General features: G+C 37.0%; 1 protein-coding gene across 2 annotated transcripts in view; it reads left to right on the top strand.

Annotated features, from left to right (window-relative positions):
• The window catches only part of SLC25A12 (solute carrier family 25 (aspartate/glutamate carrier), member 12), a 99123-nt gene that overhangs the window by 65707 nt on the left and 27241 nt on the right, over window positions 1–6175 (top strand). The gene's annotated exons all lie outside the window — the stretch shown is intronic.

Here is a 6175-nt window from a genome sequence, read left to right as displayed (position 1 = left end):
AGCATTTCTTAGACATAGGAGTTTGTGTATTTTTCATTCTAATAGACCTTCTTTAAAACTTTGGATAGCTGCTGTGTAAATAGAAACATTATAATCCAGTTATTGATTCCTCTTTTTTTTTTAATTTATCACCTATCAACTGTGATAATTTTACCATAAATTGAAGTCTGTTCTCAGAAAAGGAGATTGATTTTCTATACTAGATTTGTCTATTTATTAACTATTTACCTCATTTAAAGTGTTAGAATTAAAGACTTATTACAGTTTTTAACACAATTTAACCTCACTTCTTAGTCAGAAAGAAGTATATATTGTTTAGCATTAGGGAGAAATATATATATGCAAATATGGTCTTCCCTGCTGGCTCAGTGGTGAAAAATCTGCCTACAACGCAAGAGACGTGGGTTGGAGCTGCTGCTGCTGCTGCTGCTGCCCCTAAGTCGCTTCAGTCGTGTCCAACTCTGTGCGACCCCAGAGACGGCAGCCCACCAGGCTCTGCCGTCCCTGGGATTCTCCAGGCAAGAACACTGGAGTGGGTTGCCATCTCCTTCTCCAATGCATGAAAATGAAGAGTGAAAGGGAAGTCGCTCAGTTGTGTCCGACTCTTAGTGACCCCATGGACTGCAGCCCACCAGACTTCTCCATCAATGGGATTTTCCAGGCAAGAGTACTGGAGTGGGGTGCCATTGCCCTCTCCGGTGGGTTGGAGACAGCGGTTCAATCCCTGAGTGGGAAAGATCCCCGAGAGAAGGAAATGGCAACCCATTCTAGTATTCTTGACTGGGAAATCCCATGGAGAGAGGAGTCTGGCAGGTTACAGTCCATGGGATTGCAAGAGTCAGACACAACTTGGTGATTATACCACCACGTGTATATAGATGTGGGTGTGTATATGTATGTATATAATTTTTTTTCTTCCATCTCATAGGCTGTCACAACTTTGGATTATAGTCTTGTTTTGTGAGCTCAAATTCATGTGTGTTAAATTTGTAGATGTGATTTGCAGACAAAAGAATTTTGTTTTATCTCCCCTAACCTTTTAGGGGGCTTCCCAGGTTGCCCTAGTGGGAAAGAACCCTCCTGTCAATGCAAGAGACATAAGAAATGTGGGTTTGATCCCTGGGTTGGAGAGATCCCCTGGAGGAGGGCATGGCAACACACACCAGTATTCTTGCCTGGGGGATCCCATGGACAGAGGAGCCTGGCAGGCATAATATAGTCCATAGGATCGCAAAGAGAAAGGACTGAAGTGATTTCGCACAGCACATTTTGCCATTACAGTCATGCATTTTAGTTGGTATAAAGTCTAGTCTTCCCCTCCCGCCCCAACCCATGCTCAGTATAAAAAACTTTAGCCTTTCCTTTTTTTTTTTTCTGTTCATCAATAGTGTACCATTTGGAAGAGGCACTTCTTTTTATTGGGTTGGCATACTATGTGAAGTAGCTTGGTTTGGGCAGGGTGCTTGACTTGTTAACTGACATGATCTTGCCTTATCTAATTCTCATTTATAGGATGAGTTATGGTTAACAACAAAGTAAAAGAACTGTCTCTTCTGCAAATGAGATCTTGAACCATTTCCTCATTTCCTATCATCCACATAGCTTAGAGAGCAGGTTAAAAACCGTTTAAGGTTCTCAGCTCTTATTGTGCTTTGAAAAACACTTAATTAATCTTGTTAAATATCACCTTCATGATCATAATCATAACCTTAAGGAAAAGAGTTCCTCTTTCCTTTGGCCCATTTGTTCACGGTGGGTGATCTTCTTAGTGCTGAGATTTTCTTTCAGCCTAAATGCTAAAAAATTCAGTATACAGTCATTAATAGAGATGACAGCTATAGTAGCATTGTACTTATGAATATTCATGAAGTGAAATCCATAGCATTAATTACATTAATTTACATACCTGAATATAAGTGAACCATAAGTGATAGCTAAGTCTAAAAAAAAGAAACAAAAAAACCCTTAGTAGCCGTATATTGTATGCTTTAAAAAAAATAAATGCTATTTAATAAGGGTGGAGATGACATTTCTTTCAAAAGGCATTTGGGTATTTAGAGTTAAAGATGTTTTTAGTTAAGGATTAAATCACAGTATAATCCCTACAGTGTTCATAGGATTTTGTAGGGCTTAAAAACGTTCTTTAAAGGACGAGTATATAAAGAAAATATATGATTGAGCACAGGAGAAACCTTTTATATGAATAAGGGAATTTGTGGTTACTTGATTCTTTGTTTAATTGAGGTATAGTTGACTTACAACATTACGTTAATTTCAGGTATGTAACAGTGGTTCAGTATTTTTATAGATTATACTCCATTTAAAGTTATTACAAAATAATGACTGTATCCTTTTTACTTCTTTGTTTTATACATAGTAGTTTGTCTCTTAATCACATACTCCCCCTTTAGTTTTAGTTTTTTAAAAAATTTTATTGTATAGTTGATTTATAATGTTCTGTTTAATTTCTACTGTACAGCAAAGCGACTCAATTATACACTCACTGTTTTTCATAGTCTTTTCTGTTATGGTTCAAGATATTGAATATAATTCCCTCTGCTATACAGGAAGACCTTCTTGTTTATCCATCCTATATGTGATAGTTTGCATCTGCTAATCCAAAACTCCCAATTCTTCCCTCCCCTGCCCACCTGGCAACCACAGTTCTGTTCTCTATATCTGTGTGTCTGTTTCACAGATAGTTCCTTTTTGTCATATTTTAGGTTCCACTTATCAGGATACCAAATTTGGCCCACACCCCTATCTTGCCCCTCCCCAATACTTGATTCTTATTTGGGGTCATAGCTGTTTTAGTCAGTGAGTTTTAAATTCAACATATTCTTTTGAAAGGAGTCATGATTGGAAATAATTCATATTCTTTGAGAATGAGATTTATTTTCACCCAGTTTTGTGATTGAGAAACTCTAATTTCAGAAAGTTTCATGTGTGTGTGATTAGAGATTAAAAGCACATGTGCTATAGAGATAGTATAACAGCTATAGTGGTTATGAACGATTTTAAAATCTAAGCCAAAACGCCATAACTTTAATTTCTTTAAAATAGTTGATGTTCTTCAAAAAAAATAAATAAAATATTTGATGTTGAACATCATTTTTGCCTCAAAGATACACAGATTATGTTTGTTTTCAAATGAATTGTCCTTGAAACAGCATATCAGAATTAACTAGTTAGCCTCATTGTATTCAATCAATATTTGAAAAACTGACTGAAGTATTTTCAGTTAATATAATACTTTACAGTGACACCAAGAAGGATTTTGCATTAATAAGTGCAAAATAAAATTTAAATTATTTTGGTTCAGTTCAGTTCAGTCGCTCAGTCATGTCTGACTCTTTGCGACTCCATGAACCACAGCACGCCAGCCTCCCTGTCTATTACCAACTCCTGGAGTCTACCCAAACTCATGTCCATTGAGTCGGTGATGCCATCCAACCATCTCATCCTCTGTCATCCCCTTCTCCTGCCCTCAATCTTTCCCAGCATCAGGGTCTTTTCAAATGAGTCAGCTCTTTGTATCAGGTGGCCAAAGTATTGGAGTTTCAGCTTCAACATCAGTCCTTCCAATGAACACCCAGGACTGATCTCCTTTAGGATGGACTGGTTGGATCTCCTTGCAGTCTAAGGGATTCTCAAGAGTCTTCTCCAGCACCACAGTTCAAAAGCATCTATTCTTCTACGCTCAGCTTTCTTCACAGTCCAACTCTCACATCCATACATGACCACTGGAAAAACCATAGCCTTGACTAGATGGGCCTTTGTTGGCACAGTAATGTCTCTGCTTTTCAATATGCTGTCTAGGTTGGTCATAACTTTCCTACCAAGAAGTAAGTGTCTTTTAAAAAATTTCATGGCTGCAATCACCATCTGCAGTGATTTTGGAGCCGAAAAAAATAAAGTCAGCCACTGATTCCACTGCTTAACCATCTATTTGCCATGAAATGATGGGACCAGATGCCATGATTTTAGTTTTCTGAATGTTGAGCTCTAAGCCAACTTTTTCACTCTCATTCTTGTATTATTTCTATTTTGTATGTTTAGAATATATATTGTATGTAATTTAATAATGTATTATTTAGATTTTTATGCATATAATCAGTACAGTGAAACATATATATAACTTATAAATGAAATCATATAGTACCTGGCAGGAGTGTTCAGTCAGAAACAGTTGTTGAAGACTGTTGACTTAAAGGGTGATGGAGAAGACAGTGGGGTGACACAGGCCATCACTCTGCTTACTCCCCATTTCACAGTAAGACCTTTGGCAAGTCACCTGTCCTGTCCACAGTGTGGCCATCTTACCTGTGTATGTATAGTGGACTGACTGACAAATTAGTACAGTGTGGTGTCAACTGTGGGTAGAAATTGCTGAGAGCAAGCACCCTTCTGATGGTCTCACAGGGGAATTTATTTCCAGAAGATTGAAAAACACTGGAAACTACCACAACATTGTAAAGCAATTTTATTCCCATAAAAAAAAAAGAAAGAAAAACATTGGACCCCTTAAGAGCTATATTTGGTCACCAATCCTGAGTGCTTGGTAAAGTGCTTTCATCTTTTGGAGGACAGCAAATTTCTAAATAAAATTAATAGCATTATTATAGTAATAGATGGAACAAAAAGTAATTATCTTTTTGGATGGCATATTTTTTTTAACTGTTCTCTGAATGAATAAAAATTAGACTATACACAAGGTTTTGTTAAAATGTTCTCTTTCCCTTTTAAAATTTCTAATAAAATATCAGTATTAAATGATTAATTGCTCACTCTTATTACAGCATATAAATCAAGCATAATGGATGGCTATGTAGTTGCTTGGGCTAACTTACTAGGAAAAGATGTATCCCCCACAAAATCATAATTATGTCCTGTGTGCAATTTTTCATCTTTTTATTTTATTTAAGATTTATTTATTGATTATTTTTGGCTGTGCTGGGGCTTTCTCCAGTTGTAGAGAGCAGGGAACTACTCTTTGTTGGGCTTTCCCTAGTTGCAGAGCACAGAATCTAGGCGTGTGTGAGGGCTCAGTAGTTGTGGCTCAAGAACTTAGCTGCCCTGTGGCCTGTGGGATCCTCCCCATCAGGTATCGAACCATGTTCCCTGCATTAGCAGGCAGATTCTTAACCCCTAGAGCACCAGAGAAGCCCTCACCTTTTAAATAATGGTTTCTTCCATATATCAAATTCCGTTTTAGGTGTAATGGATATATACTTTCAGCTAATTGTATGGGTTTCCCTGGTGGCTCAGATAAAGAATCCACCTGCAATGCGGGAGACCTGGGTTCAATTCCTGGGTTGGGAAGAGCCCCTGGAGGAGGGCATGGCAACCCACTCCAGTGTTCTTGTCTGGAGAATCCCCATGGACAGAGGAGCCTGGTGAGCTACAGTCCATGGGGTCACAAAGAGTCAGACACGACTGAGCGACTAAGCACACAACTTTGGTATATTGGGACAGTTGACATTTATACAATAGTGATTTTATTTGAAGTGATGATATTTGACTAATTGCCAGATTTTCAAGGGTTTCATATTGACTTTTCATCAAACATTACTGATTTTCCTTCTTACTATGGAATTTATTGATCCACAACACTGTGGCAAGCATAATGAGGTTTTAAAGATCTCTGCCTGCAGAGATCACATTCAGGTAGTAAATATTAGTATTTAGATATCAGATGCTTTTGTTAAAAGAAATGCTTCCTGTGGTGCAAAATTTACAAAACAAGAACACAAAACCTTTCTATAGGTTACTTCCCAAATTGATAATAAATATCTGGTTTTGTCATTTTTAGCTTGCTTCATTGAACTTTGAAGAGATTGTACAAATGAAAGCAAATCAAAGTAGATTAGCTTACTTTTTTCTTTCCTTTAGATTTTAGGCATGGAGTCCCTTTCCATTAAATTATTCTAGTGAGAGTATCTAAACTTTTTTATTATGCTAGTGTTTTAAAAGCTCGTTCAAGTTGATATTTTTCAAGTTTTCTTATGATAAAACAGTATTTCATTCAGACTGTTATCATTTGTAGCTGCTATTTTTCATAATCAAAATATTAAAGAAGACTGACAATTACTATAGACAGATTATTTCAGGTCGTTAGTGCTGTGGGATACCAATGAAATATCATTCTGAATCATAATAGAATTTCCCCATTTGC

The sequence above is a fragment of the Bison bison genome, unplaced genomic scaffold (genome assembly GCF_000754665.1).
Source record: "Bison bison bison isolate TAMUID 2011002044 unplaced genomic scaffold, Bison_UMD1.0 scf7180017864190, whole genome shotgun sequence".
Lineage (NCBI taxonomy): Eukaryota > Metazoa > Chordata > Mammalia > Artiodactyla > Bovidae > Bison > Bison bison.
The sequence above is the reverse complement of the archived record's forward strand: the minus strand, read 5'-3'. Positions and strand labels throughout refer to the sequence as shown.